Here is a 17,002-nt window from a genome sequence, read left to right as displayed (position 1 = left end):
AATCAGAATTCTTAAGAGTGACAACGACAGAGAGCGGAGGTGCTTTTGGTTAAAACGCCAACCGTGCGCTCCTCACCGTGTTCCGTCCCCCTGCACCTGCGGGCCGAGCTGTGGCTCCGGAGGCGGCGGCAGCCAGCCGGGGTAGACGCCGATCTGGGGCCAGCGGGCGGGAGGGGACCCGGAAGGACGGTCCGAGGGTCCCCGACAGCTCGCAGGGCTCCCACGAGGGCTGCTGTAAGGAGGGGGCTGACGTGAAGATGCTGCGGTAGAAAATGGTCCAGAGCGCAGCAGGGCACCGGAAGTCCTGCACCTCCTTAGACACCAAGGTGCCATTTCACCTGCTTCCCGCCAGTCTGGTTTTTGTTTTTTAATATATCTTACTGATTTTTTTACAGAGAGGGATAGAGAGTTAGAAATATCGAAGAGAGAGAAACATCCATCAGCTGCCTCCTGCACACCCCCTACTGGGGATGTGCCTGCCACCAAGGTACATGCCCTTGACCGGAATCGAACCTGGGACCTTTCAGTGACGCTCTACCCACTGAGCCAAACCGGTTCCGGCCCGCCAGTCTGGTTTTCACATCGGCCTCCAAGATGCTGACTCATTCATCACCCCGTGAACTCCGAACCCGCCCTGGGTCCTAACCCTTGTTTCTCCTACAAGTTACCACTGGTGAGTCGGCTTCCTTCCGTTGAGGTCGAGAGTGTAAAGCAGTCCGAGTGAAGCTCCCCGTTTTGCAGCGTGGTTTTAATCAAAGTTATTTCTTAACCCAACTAACTACTAGGCTCACCTAACTTAGTGGGTAAAAGTTAAGAGAATGTCTATTTTGGAAGCACTATCCGTTCAAGTATAACAACAAGCGGGCTTTCTCATCGATAGCCCAGCGTCAGGTGCAAGAGCTCTCTCATGTTCTCGGTTACAACTACAAAAGGACCAGATACACCAAAAAAAGAGAATCTATGCCGAAACCGCTTTGGCTCAGTGGATAGAGCTGATTCCGGTCAAGGGCATGTACCTTGGTTGCGGGCACATCCCCAGGAGGGGGTGTGCAGGAGGCAGCTGATGGATGTTTCTAACTCTCTATCCCTCTCCCTTCCTCTCTGTAAAAAAATCAATAAAATATATATTTTTTTTAAAAAGAGAGAATCTAGTGCATTTGTTCTTGGTCCTTCACACCCACTAGGAAAGAGTTCATCCGAGCCTCTCTGGAGAGGACATTCTGAGCCCAAATGGCCCCCCACTTCGTCCTGGGTGGGAGTCTGAGCTGCAGAAACGCACACCTCACTTCAAGGTCAGAAAGCCCACCTGGTTTTTGGCAAAGCCCAGAGCCTGAGTCACCGTAACCCTTCGGATAAGGTAGTTATTAGCCCTACCTCGTTTTTTTGTTTTTTTTTTTGCAGCAAATGACATAGAAATGAAAACACTCTACAGTACCAGGTCCATCCCTAAAAGCCGTTACTCTTTTCTCATACATTCTACCCGGATACAAGATTTCACTGGATTCCCCTCGAGGTACACATTTCTTGCATCTTTCCGTTTATGAAATAAAAGAAGGTACCTTTTTTTTTTTTTTTTTTGTAAACTGTATAAATAAAACTTCATTTTAAAGATCAGGCTGATCAAGTCTCATCATAACAAAATGACGTTAAAAGGTTGTAAATTACTAGAATCAGCTTAGTTCACATTCCGCCTTAAAAACTATCGACTAAAGACATTTTTAAAACAACTGATTTTGGTAGCAGAGAAGCTACATGATAATTATTGTTTATTTCTGGAGGGAAGGGTATTACGAATAATCAGTTGAATATCTAGGCTACTTCCTCAATAAAGGAGCTATTGGTATTTTCCTTTCCTTTCTTTTTTTTAAAATATATTTTTACTGATTTGAGAGAGGAAGGGAGAGGGAGAGAGACAGAAACATCAATGATGAGAGAAAATCATTGATTGGCTGCCTTCTGCACCCCCCTCCCCCACTGGGTGGGGATCAACCCCTGGTCAGAGTGTGTGTGGGAGGCAACCAATCGATGAGTCTCTCTCACATCAATATTTCTCTCTTTCTCTCCCCTCCCTTCCACTATCTCTAAAAAAAAAAAAAAATCAATGGAAAATTATCCTCCAGTGAGGATTAACAAAAAAATAAGTAAAAATAGCCTACTCTGTGTTTGGGTGAGTGGGGAGTCCTAAAATACCCGAGGGCGGAAAAATGTCACCTCTGCGGCCTGACACTCCTCTCGGACCGGTGCCAGGCCGAGCTCTCCGTCCCTTTTTATATTTATCTTTCCTTTCCCGCCCACTCCACCCTCCAGGTCCACAGGATCCCCGACGGGGCCCCAGACAAGCCGCTCTCTTTCCCATCACTTGGAATGCCTTCCCTTCCTCGGTCCCTGCCTGTCCCGCCCAGGCCCCCTGCCCCCCTGCCTCCCTGCCCCCCTGCCCCCCTGCCCCCCTGTCCCCCTAACCCCCTGCCCCCGTGACAGGGCCACACTCACCAGTCACAGCCTCACGCGTTCTGGGCATCCGCTCTCCTGGGAGGCAGGAAGCACAATGCATGTCTCCTTGGGTCTCCCCCCTTTAAAGAAACGAAGGATTCATTCATTAGAAAATCCGACTATGGCATGTTCCCACCCTTCTTGGGCTAGTTACTGAGCTTCTTCGGGGCTGGATTAAGACGAGGAGCTTTGCTGGCACTACCTCTTCCCTCCGGCTAGGGTGGGTGAAGAGCTTCCTACCTCGGGAGCAAGGAGTGACGGCCCCTCCCCTCCCCCACCTTTCCTGCCTCTCCTCTGCCTGGGTCCTGCTCTCTGCACCCTCCTCTCTCTCTCTTAATCCAGAATACATCATGAAGCTCTTCTTTTTCCAACCCCCCGCCTAGTTCATGTGGAGCTTAAACACAACACAAATGCAGGGTTTGTGCTGGCGCCCTTGCTAGACGGCGAGTCCCTGAGGGCGGCCTCCCCGCGGGCCCTCCCACCCAGAGTCTGCCCTTGGAATTCGGTTTCTGTCCGGTGCAGCTCCCATGTCCTTTCCCTTCCGGCCAAAGCCAGGGCTCAGGCCGTCCGCGCTCATGTTAGCTGCAGAACATTCCTCACTTCAGCCACTGTTCCCACCCCCTCCCTAAAACTGCCCTCCACCCCCCCGCCTCCCGCCCTTTTATGAAAAGTGGGGAGTACCCACCCTGGGCAGCAGGCTGGTGGGGAAGGGGGGCCTGGGAGGGGGCTAGCAATGCCTAGTGAGTCCCTGCTGCGTGGAAAGCACTTTGCATTCCTCCCCTTATTTATGGTTCACATCAACTCAGTGAGATACATGGCATCATCGCCGTTTTCAGGATGACACGGGGACTCGGAGAGGTCAACAGACTAGCACCAGGTCACACCCAGCAAACAAGGGCTGGGAAGCCGGGGCTGAGGATTCTCTCCGCCACCTGAGCCCCGCGGGTCCCCTGGGGCCGGTGAGCGCAGCTGAGATCCCAGCTGGTTCAAAAAGAGTTGGGGAGGGAACTGCTGATGGCTCTGTGGCAGGAAGTGTCCCTCCCTTTGGGACCTGTTATTAAATTCCCAGTGGGTGGCAAGGTCTTGTCATGTGATCCGGCTCTATGTCCCCCACAGGGCCACCCGGGCTGCGCACAGGTGGGCTCGGCCACCCAGTCCGTGGACTGCGGCCTGATGACCCGTTGGCCTGGCTGTGCTCTAGGACATTCCTATGCTCTTTGTGATAACAAAAACCCAGCACCCTCGCCGGTGTGGCTCAGTGGATAGAGCGTCGGCCCGCAGACTGAAGGGTCCCGGGTTCGATTCTGCTCAAGGACACGTGCCCAGGTTGCAGGCTCGATCCCCAGTAGGGGGCAAGCAGGAGGCAGCCGATCAATGGTTCTCTCTCAACACTGATGTTTCTCTCTCTCTCTCTCTCCCTCCCTCTCCCTTCCTCCCTGAAATCAATAAAACTATATTAAAAAAAAAAAAAAAAAAAACAGCCCCCTCCAGGGCTATCTGACTCTTTCCCCCAGAGGGGCCTTCTCTAGCAGCTCCCCTGGGGACCGGGCTCCACCGCCAAGAGAAAAAATAAATGCAAGAGGTCACCATCACCACTTCATGCATAAATGGGGAGTTAACCCACAGATCACCATCACCACTTCATGCATAAATGGGGAGTTAACCCGCAGATCACCATCACCACTTCAAGCATAAATGGGGAGTGAACCCGCAGATCACCATCACTTCATGCATATATGGGGAGTGAACCCACAGATCACCATCACTTCATGCATATATGGGGAGTGAACCCACAGATCACCATCACCACTTCATGCATAAATGGGGAGTGAACCCACAGATCACCATCACCACTTCATGCATAAATGGGGAGTGAACCCACAGATCACCATCACCACTTCATGCATAAATGGGGAGTGAACCCACAGATCACCATCACCACTTCATGCATAAATGGGGAGTGAACCCACAGATCACCATCACCACTTCATGCATACATGGGGAGTGAACCCGCATTAAATCCCAGAGGCGTGTGTGAGGTGGGCTAGGGCTGGCTACACAAGCCGTGACAGTCCTGAAGGTAGGGCCTCCTGAGGAGGGAATCTGGGCCGGCGGCCTCACTATTGTTCAAGCGGTGCCTCTACTTCACTTCCTGGAGTGAGAGTCCGCTGGGGCTGCGCACGTGAGCAGGAAGTGGGCAGAGCTAGCTGCAGGGCCCGGGGTTCGTGAAAGGGGCACAGCCAAGGCCTCACCCCTGCGGTCGGGTTTGTGCTGCAACGTGCAAACCAGGAAGCTTCTCTGAGGGGGCTGATGGGAAAAAGTCACCACGCTCAGTGGTGCGCTCTGTCCTCCACAGGAAGCCCCCCCGCCGGCCCCCGCAGCTGGCAAAACCACAGAACTTTGGAAACATCCCCCGAAATGTCACCAGAATGGGGCAGCCAGAGAGTGTTGACAGGAATGCAATTTGATGTTTTAAACACTGCGTTTGCTTTTGCTCCAAAAAAAACCTACCAGCCCCTCCCTGCGGTCTGATAGAGTGAGAAGCAACAGGAGTCCCTTGGTGATAGGGGACGGCAGACACGGATCCCCGGCCCCCAGGCCTGGGGCTCAGGGCATTCCAGGGGGGAGAGCCAACCCGTTTGTCTACATCTGAGGGTCTGCTTGGTCTGGAAAACCTGTTGGGCAGTCAGCGAATCTCGCCGATGGTTGAGAACTGCTGCCTGGGTCAGGGCCAACAAAAACTCTAGAGCGTGCTACTGACAGGTTGGCCAGGAAAGCGTTTCTTACCAGAACACTGCTGGAGATGAGAGGCCAGAGTCTGAGGAGGGCTTTGCCCACCAAGGATAGAGATTCTGACAGTCGGTGAAATGGAGAACCTGATGGAGCCACAAAGAGATGAACCCTCTGACAGCCACCGGGGAAGGCATCCTGGGCAGAGGTAGGGGAATCTCACTGGCAGCTCTGCCACCTGCTCCAGCTGCTCCAGCTGCTCCTGCTCCACCTACTCCAGCTTCTCCACCTGCTCCAGCTGCTCCACCTTCTCCTGCTGCTCCAGCTGTCCCACCTGCTCCAGCTGCTCCACCTACTCCAGCTTCTCCACCTGCTCCAGCTGCTCCACCTGCTCCAGCTTCTCCAGCTGCTCCAGCTTCTCCACCTGCTCCACCTGCTCCAGCTTCTTCACCTGCTCCAGCTGCTCCACCTTCTCCTGCTGCTCCAGCTGTTCCACCTGCTCCACCTGCTCCAGCTGCTCCAGCTTCTCCACCTGCTCCAGCTTCTCTACCTGCTCCAGCTGCTCCAGCTTCTTCACCTTCTCCTGCTGCTCCAGCTGTTCCACCTGCTCCTGCTGCTCCACCTGCTCCAGCTGCTCAGCAGGTAAATCTGCCTGGAAAGACAAGACTGGGAGTGACCTGCACACTTATCCCAGGAAATGTCTGAGTGTTATCTGCGGACATGGTTCCTCAGCGCTCCCCATCCTCCTTGGAGATTAGACACCATTCGCTATACTTCCAAGCACACTCCGCAGGTGGAATATCATGATAATGGTTCCCGGGGACCCCCGGGGGGGGGGGTGGGGGTGGGGGGCTGGCAGAGGTTGAGCTCCAGCCAGTCCGGACCCTGGTGCCTTTGATCTTCCTCAGGTTTGGGATATTAAAATAAACACCAGACTCTCAGAGCAGGAAGGTCGCCTCGGAAAATCCCGGGAGGTGGAGTCCTCCCGGGCGGGGGCCGGGCTGGCCAGGGTCACAGCTCACCTCTGCCAGCCACTCCAGATGCTTCCTGAAGCCTCCTCCGGCCTTGGCAGGCCTGGCTCTGTTTGGTTTCTGAGAACAAAGAGGAAAGCTGTGTGGGGGGGGCGGAGCCTGAGACACGTGGGAAAGCCATCGCTATGGAATATAAACCGGCTGGTGCTGAAGTTCCCAGAGGAGCCGACAGCATGTTGCATGGGGTGGAGGGACTATTTCCACAGGAGGGGAGGGTAAGAGGCCTGCAGGGACCCAGAATTCACCACCCAGGGCCACGGCAGGAGGGACACCTGGGGGCGCTCTGGGTGCTGCAGAGCTGGTGAGCCTGTCCCCAGGCAGGCCCCTGCCCTTCCCCTCGGACCCAGAGCGCCCCCTGGCCGGATTTGAAAGTTTAAATATCTAACTACAAAACAGTCTGTACATAATCCAGTTTTTTGAAGCTGTTAAAAACCTGTGTTTTATCCAGAAAAAAAAAAAAAAAGATAACATTAAGTGAAAAGAAGGTTTGAAAGACCCTATTCAAGTATTTTTACTTAAAAATTGTTTCTGCCGAAACCGGTTTGGCTCAGTGGATAGAGCGTCGGCCTGTGGACTGAAAGGTCCCAGGTTTGATTCCGGTCAAGGGCATGTACCTTGGTTGCGGGCACATCCCCAGTAGGGGTTGTGCAAGAGGCAGCTGATCGATGTCTCTCTATCATCGATGTTTCTAACTCTCTATCCCTCTCTCTTCCTCTCTGTAAAAAATCAATAAAATATATTTTAAAAAAATAAAAAATAAAATAAAAATTGTTTCTATTCAGTCTTCTATCTAAAATATTCACGGTGGAGTCCTAGCCAGTGTGGCTCAGTGGATAGAGCGTCAGCCTGTGGACTGAAGGGTCCTGGGTTCGATTCCAGTCAAGGGCACATGCCAGGGTTGTGGGCTCGGTTCCCAGTGGGGAGCATGCAGGAGGCAGCCGATCAATGATTCTCTCTCATCACTGATGTTTCTCTCTCTCTCCCTCTCCCTTCCTCTCTGAAATCAATACAAATATAATTTAAAATTAAAAAAATACAAATAAATAAAATACTCACCGTGGAGGGCCAGGGCTGGGCACGCCGTGTCTGATGGCGGGGCTCGTGGGCAGTGCCGGGGTCCCCGCAGCTTTGACGAAAGGCCCTCCCCAGGGGCGGTGTCCGCCCTGTCAGGGAAAGGCTGCGTTTCAAAGACGCTTTCAATGGTCCAAATGCCTTTGCCGGGAAGAAAATAATATTGTTGGCATCTGGGGGGGCTGCCCCGAGCCCCCTGCACGGTGGGTGCCTGAGAGGTGGCCACAGTCATGGTGGTGCCCCATCTCGGGACGCCGAGAAGGGACAGTGGACAGATGGCCCCTCATCCTAGACAACAGCCGCTATGGGGACAGGCGCTGTGCTGGGGCCTGGCCTCAGGCTTTGGGGGGACAGTGTGGCCCTGCTCTGGTGTAAGCGGGGGGCCCAAAGGGAGCCCCTCTGTCCAGTCCTGCTTGAGCAAAATCTAACCTAATGTAAGAGCAGCAGGCCCGGCCACCGCGGTGAGCCAGCCTCCCCCGGGGGACCCCCCCCCCCCCCGACTTGTCCTTAACTTCTTCCAGCTCCATGCCTCGCAACCACCCCACCCCCCAAACACGTGCTGCCCAACCTCAGGGCCTGGTGTGTCCTCCTTCTAGGGAAGTATCTGCTGCAGGAAAGGATGAACGAATGAATGAATGAATGAATGGCCCACCAACCTGTGTGCAGCGCTCTCAGGTTGGAAATGAAGGCTCACGCACCCCACCCCACCACCCCCTCTTCTCCCTGTTACCCCAACACGGACCCCGCCCAGGGTTCCGTTCAAAAGCACAACCGACCAGCCCCGCATTGCTAACGAGCACCTACTGGGAGGACGTGACAGGAAGGGCGCTCTCCCCGAATTTCTTCTTTGCTAAAATATGCTTAAAAATTAAAAAAAAAAAACACACAATTCCTCTCGGGATTTGCTCGCATCTGAAAACTCTGAAGAATTCCCTTTTTTCTCCCTCTGAATGGCAGGCCGTGGGAGGCAGTCTGGGCATCTGCCCGGACCAAGGCCCCTGCCCGGGAGCCCATGCTGCCCCCTGGAGGAGGAAATGATCAGAGGTGGGGGGCTGAGGGGCTGGGGGGATGGGGGGGGGGGGGGGGGGACCTGGGCCGCAGACCCCAGGAGCCGCTCTGGGCTGTGACCAGCGGAGGCCCTGGATGGAGCTGGCAGAGGCCGGGCCATGGGCATCAGGGAAGGGCTCCCTTTGGGCCCCCCGTCAGCACCCCAGTCACCTGAGAGCAGATGGGGGAGGGGAGAAGGTGAGGCAGGTCAGCGGGGGTAGGGGGTTAGGGGGGGCTGTTCAGGGAGCACATGGGCCTGGGTGGGGGCAGCGCTCAGGGACAGGAGTTGTGGGGACCCCAGGACTATGGCCAGGCCTCCTCCAGGTCCCTGCTCCCCGGAAGCACCCCCAGGGCCTGGGTGGGACAGGAAGTGGGATCTGAGAGCCCGGCTGGGTCAGCCCAGGCCCGGGGAGGGAACTGGAAGGCTCACTGAGTTCTGGGGGAGCAGAGCGGGCATGCGGGGCCTCCTCCGACCAGTGTCAGCGCAGAGGGGCGGGCGGGGCTCCAGGTCTGGCCCAAGACTCACGTGTCACTTCCCTGAAGCACGGTGTCCCCTTGGAGACACGGTCGGCTCAGTGTGCAGGTGGCTGTGAGTTTAACGTCTGCACTGGAGGGAATGTCCCCTCCCCCAGCCCACAGGACAGTCAGGCCTTTGTGCTCCCAGCCAGGCTCTCAGAGGGGGAGGGGGGGAGAGGGAAAGAGGAGAACGGGGGTGGGGTAAAGGGGAGAGATGGGGTGGGATGTGCACTGACTGGGTGGCCCAGCAGGGGGGCGCCCAGGCCTGGGGCTCCCCCAGTGGGAAAGGCCAGACCGCCCCGGAGACGTGGCCTGGACCTTGGATGAGTCCACAGGCTCCCCAGCCTCCAGAGCCGAGTGAGGGGACCCCCTGCGTGTGCTGGGCCACCCGGGAAGACTGTGGGGACAACCAGACCCCTGGAGGTGGGGGCAGCGCTCAGGAACAGGAGGAGCTGCGGGGACCCCAGGACTGCGGCCCAGGCCTCCTCCCTGTCCCTGCTCCCCGGCAGCCTCAGGATCCCCCATGAGGCCCTGGAGTGGGTGGGGTCCCCAGAATCTGAAAGTGGACGAGGCCCCCCCGGTCAGATCTATTTCCTTCAGGAAATGATGGTGTTTTCTCTTTGGCTTTCACATGCTAGTGTCATGGAACGGTCACATGCTGACGTGAGCCACAGAGATCCTAACTTTTACCAGAAAGGCAATTCGCTGGACCGAGGACGAGGACAGAGAAACACCTGAAGGTGTGGGGACCTTTGCTGCACCAACAGGGCCAGCAGCTCCCCTGTACCGGCCAAGGTCAAGGCCAAGGCCGAGGGGAGAGAGAAACAGCCCCAAGCCCCTGGCCGTACCAGCTCTTTGCCCCCCCCCCCCCCCCGCCACTTTGCCCCCCCCCCCCCCCCCCCCCCCAGGCGAGGGCTGGCATCAGAGCTGCATGAGGCCTTTAACCCTCACGGCAACCCCTGAGGTAGGTCTTCTTCTTACTCCTGTTTCGGCACAGAGAGGTGGAGTAACTTGCTGAAGGTCACACAGCCAATACACGGAGAGCCAGGGTTCTCTCTCCACCTCTCTGCTGTGCTGCCTCCAGAGAAACGGGGGGTCACCAGGAGCTGGCAGACACCCCAAATGTGCCTTCGACCCTTGGCAAGTCCCCTGCCAATAACGTGACAACTCCCCAGGGAGGCCAGGCGGGGAGAAGGCAGGTGGGTTGCTATGCGCCTGTGTGGCTTCCAGTTTGCATAACGAGTTCACACACGTTTCAACCTCACCACAACCCCCAGAGAAAACAGACCCAGCCAGGGAGTGACAGGCCTGGGACACTGCGGCTGCTGAGAGCCGGCACGGCCAGGGGCTTGGGGCTGTTTTTCTTTCCCTTCGGCCTTGGCCTTGACCTTGGCCGGTGCAGGGGAGCTGCTGGCCCCGTTGGTGCAGCAAAGACTGTGGGTGCCTGTAGCCGCCCCCAGGCCGTGGCTGCACCAAACGCCAGATCAGCAATGCCTCCGTGCGAGGCTTGGGGTCCCGGTTCCCCACGTCCTGACACTGTGGAAGCTCCTCGAAGGGCGGCGTGGAGCTGGGAGCAAGGCCTCCTGCTGCTGGGACTCAGACGCACCTGCAGAACCTCCGGGGAGCCGCCCTGCCTCTGCGGGTGAGGCCACTGCGCTCGCTTCCTGTCTCAGCTCTCTGGGTGGCGGCACACCCATCCTTCAGGAGACCACGGGCTGGGCCGGCGGGCAGGAGAGGCGTGCGGGCGGCTGGGCACCTCCCGTCCACCTCTGTGGGAGGCACAGGGACAAAGGTGGCAGCAGAGAGGGCCTGCGGGGCGGGGCTCAGAGCTGCTGGGGCTGGAGAGCGAGGCTCCTGGCGGGGGGGAGGGGGGGCAGAGGCAGGATGGACTGTCCCCCTTGGAGAAGAAAGACCAGGAGGCTGACGGGCCACAGCTCCAAGGGCAGCTGTTCTTTCAAACAAGGAGAAACGCACGTGAGCTCTAGCCAGGGACTCGGGTTAGCTCAGCAGACTGAGAGCTAGAAGGTGGAGATACCTCGTGGGCCCTGGGCCACGACATGGCCGAGCTGGGAGTCTGGGGGGCGTGGGAGAGGGGGGGCTCTCCAAAGCCACACACCTGCTGTCAGGCTTCTCCCAGAAACACGCTGGAGCCGAGACCCCAGGACTGTGGAGGGTCGGCACGTTCGCATGAAAAACAGTACCGTCTATATATATAAAAGCCTAATATGCTAATTAGACCGGACATCCTTCCCGACGTCCTTCCTTCCCAACAAAGCCGCAGCGGGCGGGAGCCATGGCAGGGGCAGCAGAGGCCCCTGGCTGTAGCGGCGACGGGCCGGGGCCCGGGCCAAGGCCCTTGCACAAATTTCATGCACCGGGCCTCTCGTCATTAACAAGTGGTTAATAACGGATACAAGAATGAACTCTGGTCCTAACCAGTTTGGCTTGGTGGATAGAGCGTCGGCCTGTGAACTGAAGGGTCCCGGGTTCGATTCCGGTCAAGGGCATGTACCTTGGTTGCGGGCACATCCCCAGTGGGAGGGTGTGCAGGAGGCAGCTGATCGATGTTTCTCTATCATCAATGTTTCTAACTATCCCTCTTCCTTCCTCTCTTTAAAAAAATCAATAAAAAAAAATATATATTTTTTTAAAAGAATGAACTCTGTGTTTCGGGTACTCATGACTGTAAACCTACTTTTGCCCACCCCCTCTCTCTGCCGGGTAAGTGGACTAGGTCACTGCCGCCCCCGCAGGGCGCCGGCCTCACCCAGGGCTGCCCGCCCGCAGGGGATCTCCACGGGGACACGTCAGTGAAGCCCCAGGCCACCCTGGGCCTCCCGGACGCCTTTCCTCTGGTCTGAGCGACAGGCGCGGCTCAGGAGAGCGGCTCGGTGCCGCCCAGGCCGGGGCCCCGCTCTGGCGGCCAAGGTGGACTGGACACCAGCCTCGCGGCGGAAATGTGGGCACCGCCTCCAGAGAGCTCCCCGGGAGCCGAACACCTACATGGCCCGGTCTTGTCGCTGAAGGAAAGAGATTCAGGGCAGCCGGGTTCGAGCCAGGCTCGTGGGCACATGAATAAAACAGCACGGAGATCGCCTTTCCTGTCCCCAGACCCGCCTGGGCGCTCGGGACAAACCCTAAATAAGACCTAAGCACCCTTCTCCATGCGGCAGAGAAAGGAGATGAAAGCCAGCCGGGGAAACAGCCTGCTTGGTGGTGGGCAATGGGAGCTGCTGTTTGAAACACCCAGGCCGGTCAGCCTGCGGACTGAAGGGTCTCGGGTTCGATTCCGGCCAAGGGCACATGCCCGGGTTGTGGGCTCCATCCCCAGTGGGGGGCGTGCAGGAGGCAGCCGATCCATGATTCTCTCTCATCATTGATGCTTCTCTCTCTCTCTCCCTCTCCCTTCCTCTCTGAAATCAGTAAAAATATATTAAAAAAAGAAAAAAGAAAGAAAAAGAAACACCCAGGCTGGGTGTCAGGGACTCCCGATTCCTGAGCTGTCGCTGCTGGGTGACCTCAGACAGCTCTCACCCTCGTGCCCTGGGTTCCCGTAAAATGGAAGAGCCGGTCCCTGGAGGGGCAGCCTCCAGCCCCAAGTATCCTCCCTGGCTTCAGGCAAGGCGCATGCTGCCTGCTCCTGAGAGATCCCTCCAGAGTGACAGGTTGAGGGGTGCCAGCAGCAGGGGGCCTCTGGAAAGGACACCTACCCAGGGCCCCCCCATCCCAGCACCCCAAAGCCAGGCCATCACTTTCTAGCAGTCTGGGTTGCTCCAAACGCCGACCCCAAGAGGTCACAGCTTTTAGAGGCTGGTTGAAGAAGGATCAGAAGACCGCCCCACACGCCAACAACCTCGTCAGGGTTTCGGGGAGCAGGGGGGACCCTAGGGAGTGGCTACAGATTGAATATCTGTGACCCCCCGAAATTCAGAAGCTGAAACCTAACTCCCAATGTGATGGCATTAGGAGGTGGGGCCTTTGGGAGGTGACTGGGTCAGGAGGGTGGGGCCCTCGTGAGGGGATTAGTGCCCTTATAAAAGAGACCCCAGAAAGATCCTTCACCCCTTCCAGTTCTCTATGAACCAAGAAACGGGTTCTCGCCAGACTCCGAATCTGCCTGGGCCTTGATCTAACTTCCAGCCTCCAGAACTGCGAGGAGGAAATGAATCTGTTGTTTGAGCCCCTCAGTCCATGGCATTTTGCTGTGGCGGCCTGAGCAGGCGTGGCTTATATTGTTAGTGTCGTAGGGAGATGGATGCCCGTTTGAGTGACTGTCACCTTGCACCTGCCTCAGGACCCCTGGGCCCGAGGAAATGGGGGTGAGGGCAGAGGGGGTGGGGTCTGGAGCTCCACACCTGGTGGGAGGGGCTGGGCATCCTGAGGGGGAGGTCCCAGTGCCCCCGAGCCTGTGGTTGGCCGTTACTGCTGGGGTAACAGGAAAGAGATGGCCCTCAGAGGAAGGCTCACTTCCCAGCGGTGAGGAGGGAGGTCGGCTGATGGCTAACCCAAGGACAGGGTCTGCCGTTCTGGCCACTCAGTCTGGACATCTTGCGATTTGCTGACGACCTTCCAAAAGTGGGGTACCGGGGGCTCCATGCGCCCTGGAGAGGTCGGATCAGCCCCACCCAGGGGAAGGCTCTGCGGACACATTATTTTTCTCATGACTTGAGGTCACATTCGCTCTCTTGCGCTTAATGCATAGGGTGCAGTCAAAATGCCCGGATTCAGATCTCTTCTCAGCCAGTCTCACCTGGGATAACTGACAACCTTTCTGTGCCTCAGGTTTCTTGAAAAATAAGGATAAGAACAGCACCCCCAATTCCAAGCCAAGACGCTGGGGAAAAGAAACGAACGGCCATCGACCACCAGAGGGCACTGTACACCCGTGTTGGATGGAGTACGCTTACCCAGACAAATAAATTAGAGCATCTGGGGAATGACAAGTGGGGTGCAGTAGCCCCCCTTATACCCAGGGGACACGTTCCAAGACCACCCAGTCAGTGCCTGAAACCACAGACAGTACCAAACCCTGAATATGCTATATTTTTCCTACACAAAATACCCTATGCTACACTTAATTTATAAACCAGCACAGTAAAAGAGAGTAACAATAACGTAATAAAATAGAACAATTCCAGCAATATACTGTAATAAGCTATGAGAACGCAGTCTCTTTCTCCGAATATCTTACCGTCCTGTACTCACCTTCTCCTCCTCCTCCTTGCGATGATGGGAGACGACAGAATACCCATGTGAGGAGATGGAGTGAGGCAGACGCGCTGCACAAAGGGACGGTTTCTCTTGGGGGGGGGTCGGAGCTGGACAGCACAGGACCAGGAGAGCGCTCATTGGCCTACACTCAGAAGGGCATGCAATTTCAAAGCTATGAATTGTTGACTTTTATATATATATATTGTTTTCAGAGAGGAAGAGAGAGGGAGAGATAGATAGAAACATCAATGATGACTGAGAACCATGGATCGGCTGCCTCCTCCACGCCCCCTACTGGGGATCAAGCCCGCAACCCGGGCATGTGCCCTTGACCGGAATGGAACCCGGGACCCTTCAGCCCGCTGGCCGACGCTCTATCCACTGCGCCACACCGGCCAGGGCCGCTAACGTTTTCGTGTCATGTATCTTTGGTAAGGTGAGAGCGACGGGTAAAAATAAAAACAAGTCTCCTTGAAGTGTCTTCATCTTTTTATTTCAAAAGCAGGAAGGACACCAAGCAGCAGAGGAGGGAAGCAGGTAGGCCCAGCAAAGCTGCGGAGGAGGAAAGACACAGGCGGGGGCAGTGGATCCGATGTCAACACCACGGTGCTTATCGCAAACACAGGGCCCGATGCCGCGAGCCTACGTCCCCTCAGTCCAAGGACTCCCGCGAGCCCGCCGATCCACCCGGGCCACGCCGCGACCGAGGCCCTTTTCCTACGGAACCTCAACTGCACACATGAAGACAGGTCATGCACGCACAGGTTACACGTTATGGGTTACATGAAATGGCATGCAGTTCACACAGACAATCGTGCTGAAGGCACTGTTATTGGGCAGCCCCAGCTGCTGCTTCCTGGCACGTCCTTCCCACGTGCTCTTGCACGGGGTCCTCTTTTCACTCACTCTTCTTTGAAACTTGGGTGCAAGACCCCGGCGCCTCTCACCCCCTGCACCCTGCCAAGCATTCTGGGCTCACGCCTCACCCTCTCCTCCACGTCCCCTTCTGAAAAGGCGGGTGCCGCGCCTGGGAGATGACGCTCCCCGACAACAAGGATCCTTCGGGTGGACAAAGGATGTGGGTCAAGCAGCAGTTTACAATGCGTGGCTTTAAAACACGTGGCAGAGCCCTCACCGGTTTGGCTCAGTGGTTAGAGCGTCGGCCTGCGGACTCAAGGGTCCCAGGTTCGATTCCGGTCAAGGGCAGGTACCTCGGTTGCGAGCACATCCCCAGTAGGGAGTGTGCAGGAGGCAGCTGATCGATGTTTCTCTCTCATCGATGTTTCTAGCTTTCACTCCCTCTCCCTTCCTCTCTGTAAAAAAATCAATAAATATTTTTAAAAAAACACGTTGCAGAGTCAGAAAGACAGAGAAGGGACGCGACGCGTCAGATCTCAGGGATCCCATAAGGGACGCGAGGCCTTGTATGCACCTTACAGAATTCCTGGTGACCCCATGGCCTCGGCTAGGCCTCCATCAACCTTAACGTTAACTCGGAAAGCGTGACCTCGGCCCGCGTCGCCTCAAAAGGCTCACTCCCAGGTTAGGGGGCCCTGGACCCCCGGGCTGCACACATTTGCATCTTTAGGGAAGAAAAGGGTTCCGTGTCATCTTTTAAGCTCACCAACGCACACTTCCGGTTTTAAAATCTGCAGCAAAGAAAGATGCCATTTGGACCCTAAGAGGCGCACCTTCCATTTGCATCTCGCGTGCTGGTCCGTGTATGCTTTGGGCCTAGCCCCTGGGCCGGTCTGTGAAGGAAAGCATAGTTCACATTCCCCTCTCACCGCGGAAACCGGGGATGTTGTTTCCTACGCAGAAAGGTTCCTCGCTGACTCCCTCACCCCCCAAAACAAAAACAAACATCCCGAAGCCTTCCCGTCCCTCGTTCCCATGCTCGCCCGGACTCCCCGGAGAGTCCGCGGGAAAACGCCACGGGCTGGGTTTCTGTTCGGGTCCAGGAAAAGGTCTGGAAAACGCATCCCAGAGCCACGGCCACAGAAAGCTTCCACTTGGACTTGCCAGGGGCCCGCTCCGCTCTCAGCACAGACAGGCCGGCCCCGACCGGCCCGCTCTCCCCCCCTTTCCCCCCGTCCCAGTCTTAGCAAGCGAACCGAAAAGAGAATCTCTATGAAAATACGTAAACACTATCATCGGATATCACAGACTATTTTGCATCAACTACAGATGTCTCCGAAGTCTCGAGATGGAATTCGTTGCAGCTCATTCACGCTTGTTTTTAGAAACAGTTCGTCGTCCCCCACCCCACCCCAGGAAGAAGTCACACGCACATAAGGAAAGGCACGTCTTGGCGCAAACATCAACAACAACGAATTCCCAAACACACCCGCCCGCCGAGAAGTGGAGTCAAGGAGCATCCGCAAAACAGAGCGCGTCCGTCACACCCCCAAGCCCTCCGGCCACCTCTGACTTGGCGACACCAGTCTCTGTCGTCTGAGCAAGGACCTGGGAGCAAGTCACTCAAAGGGCACAGACGGGCCGCCTGGTCTTCAGGACGTGGCTGCGAGGGGTTAAAACGAGGAACTGGGGCGGGATGGCAGCTTCTAAAGGCGCCCAGGACGGGGAGGGCCGAGGGCGGCGGGTCATCGGCCCTTCTTCCTCTCGGGGATGGAGCGGTCACCACAGCCCAGCAGGCTGAGGGCCTGGGGACACGCAGCCCGCCCTCCCTTCCTTCCCTCCCTCCCCAGGACAAGCACGGCTCCCCTCCGTCCCGCTCCGGAGGGTCTCCCTTTACTCGGACCCGAGAGAGTCCGAAGGACTTCCTGCCACGGAAGCCCGGGAGTGGGGGCCCGGGCCTGACGCCTCACGTCCCCACATCGCATCGTCCCAGCTCGTCTTTCTGAACGGCCCAACGTGCCTCCGGGTGGAGGACCACAGACCCAGAA

This window comes from Eptesicus fuscus, chromosome 24 (genome assembly GCF_027574615.1).
Source record: "Eptesicus fuscus isolate TK198812 chromosome 24, DD_ASM_mEF_20220401, whole genome shotgun sequence".
Lineage (NCBI taxonomy): Eukaryota > Metazoa > Chordata > Mammalia > Chiroptera > Vespertilionidae > Eptesicus > Eptesicus fuscus.
Note: the sequence above shows the minus strand (reverse complement) of the source record.